A 2,425-nucleotide genomic window follows, 5' to 3' on the forward strand; every position below is an offset into this window, starting at 1 on the left:
ACAACTTTGAGCTTAAGCCTCAATTAGTTTCTCTAATGCAACAGAATTGCAAGTTCCATGGACTTCCATTGGAAGATCCTCATTAGTTTTTAGCTGAATTCTTGCAAATCTGTGACACTGTCAAGACTAATGGGGTTGACCCTGAGGTCTACAGACTAATGCTATTCCCTTTTGCTGTAAGAGACAGAGCTAGGACATGGTTGGACTCACAACCTAAAGAAAGCCTGAACTCTTGGGAAAAGCTAGTCAATGCCTTCTTGGCAAAATTCTTTCCACCTCAAAAATTGAGTAAGCTTAGAGTGGAAGTCCAAACCTTCAGACAGAAGGAAGGTGAATCCCTCTATGAAGCTTGGGAAAGATACAAACAATTAATCAGAAAGTGCCCCTCTGACATGCTTTCTGAATGGAGCATCATAGGTATTTTCTATGATGGTCTCTCTGAACTATCCAAGATGTCTTTGGATAGCTCTGCTGGAGGATCTCTTCATCTGAAGAAGACGCCTACAGAAGCTCAAGAACTAATTGAAATTGTTGCAAATAACCAATTCATGTATACTTCTGAAAGGAATCCTGTGAACAATGGGACAAGTCAGAAGAAAGGAGTTCTTGAGATTGATACTCTGAATGCCATATTGGCTCAGAATAAAATATTGACTCAGCAAGTCAATTTGATTTCTCAAAGTCTGTCTGGAATGCAAAATGCACCAAGCAGTACTAAGGATGCTTCATCTGAAGAAGAAGCTTATGATCCTGAGAACCCTTCAATGGAAGAGGTGAATTATATGGGAGAACCCTATGGAAACACCTATAATTCTTCATGGAGAAATCACCCAAATTTCTCATGGAAGGATCAACAAAGACCTCAACAAGGTTTCAACAACAACAATGGTGGAAGAAACAGGTTTAGCAATGGCAAGCCTTTTCCATCATCTTCTCAGCAACAGGCAGAGAATTCTAAGCAGAACCACTCTGACTTAGCAACCATGGTCTCTGATCTAATCAAAACCACTCAAAGTTTCATGACTGAAACAAGGTCCTCCATTAGGAATTTGGAGGCACAAGTGGGACAGCTGAGCAAGAAAGTTACTGAACTCCCTCCTAGTACTCTTCCAAGCAATACAGAAGAAAATCCAAAAGGAGAGTGTAAGGCCATCAATATGGCCGAATTTGGAGAGGAAGGAGAGGCAGTGAACGCCACTGAGGAAGACCTCAATGGGCGTGCACTGACCTCCAATGAGTTCCCTAATGAGGAACCATGGGAATCTGAGGCTCAAAATGAGACCATAGAGATTCCAATGAATTTACTTCTGCCATTCATGAGCTCTGATGAGTATTCTTCCTCTGAAGAGGATGAGTATGTCACTGAAGAGCAAGTTGCTAAATACCTTGGAGCAATCATGAAGCTAATTGACAAGTTATTTGGAAACGAGACTTGGGAGAACAAACCTCCTTTGCTCACCAAAGAACTGGATGACTTGTCTAGGCAGAAATTACCTCAAAAGAGACAAGATCCTGGGAAGTTTTCAATACCTTGCACCATAGGCACCATGACCTTCAAGAAGGCTCTGTGTGACCTAGGGTCAAGTGTAAACCTCATGCCTCTCTCTATAATGGAGAAGCTAGGGATCTTTGAAGTACAAGCTGCAAAAATCTCACTAGAGATGGCAGACAATTCAAGAAAACAAGCTTATGGACTTGTAGAGGATGTTTTGGTAAAGATTGAAGACCATTACATCCCTGCTGATTTCATAGTCCTAGAGACTGGGAAGTGCATGGATGAATCCATCATCCTTGGCAGACCCTTCCTAGCCACAGCAAAGGCTATGATTGATGTGGACAGAGGTGAACTGATCATTCAAGTGAATGAAGAATCCTTTGTGTTTAAGGCTCAAGGATATCCCTCTGTCACCATGGAGAGGAAGCATGAAAAGCTTCTCTCAAAACAGAGTCAAACAGAGCCCCCACAATCAAACTCTAAGTTTGGTGTTGGGAGGCCACAACCAAACTCTAAGTTTGGTGTTGAACCCCCACATTCAAACTCTAAGTTTGGTGTTGGGAGGTTCCAACATTGCTCTGGGCATTTGTGAGGCTCCACGAGAGCCCACTGTCAAGCTACTGACATTAAAGAAGTGCTTGTTGGGAGGCAACCCAATGCTATATTTTATCTATTTTTCTTTGTTATTTTATGTTTTCTGTAGGTTGATGATCATGAGAAGTCACAAAATCAATTGAAAAAGCAAAAACAGAATGAAAAACAGGAAGAAAAATAGCACACCCTGGAGGAAGAACCTACTGGCGTTTAAACGCCAGTAAGGCTAGCAGGTGGGCGTTTAACGCCCAGTCTGGCACCATTCTGAGCGTTTAACGCCAGAAAGGGGCACCAGACTGGCATTAAACGCCAGGAAAGGGCAAGAACCTGGCGTTA

The 2,425-nt window shown here is 42.4% G+C and overlaps 1 non-coding gene across 1 annotated transcript; it reads right to left on the reverse strand.

Moving 5' to 3' along the window:
* Positions 1 to 290: 290 nt before the first annotated feature.
* On the reverse strand, positions 291 to 398 carry LOC130958860 (small nucleolar RNA R71). The gene has a single exon (XR_009077962.1). It is a non-coding gene; the product is annotated as a small nucleolar RNA R71 (small nucleolar RNA).
* Positions 399 to 2,425: the final 2,027 nt, after the last annotated feature.

This window comes from Arachis stenosperma, chromosome 10 (assembly GCF_014773155.1).
Source record: "Arachis stenosperma cultivar V10309 chromosome 10, arast.V10309.gnm1.PFL2, whole genome shotgun sequence".
In the NCBI taxonomy this organism is placed as follows: Eukaryota; Viridiplantae; Streptophyta; class Magnoliopsida; order Fabales; family Fabaceae; genus Arachis; species Arachis stenosperma.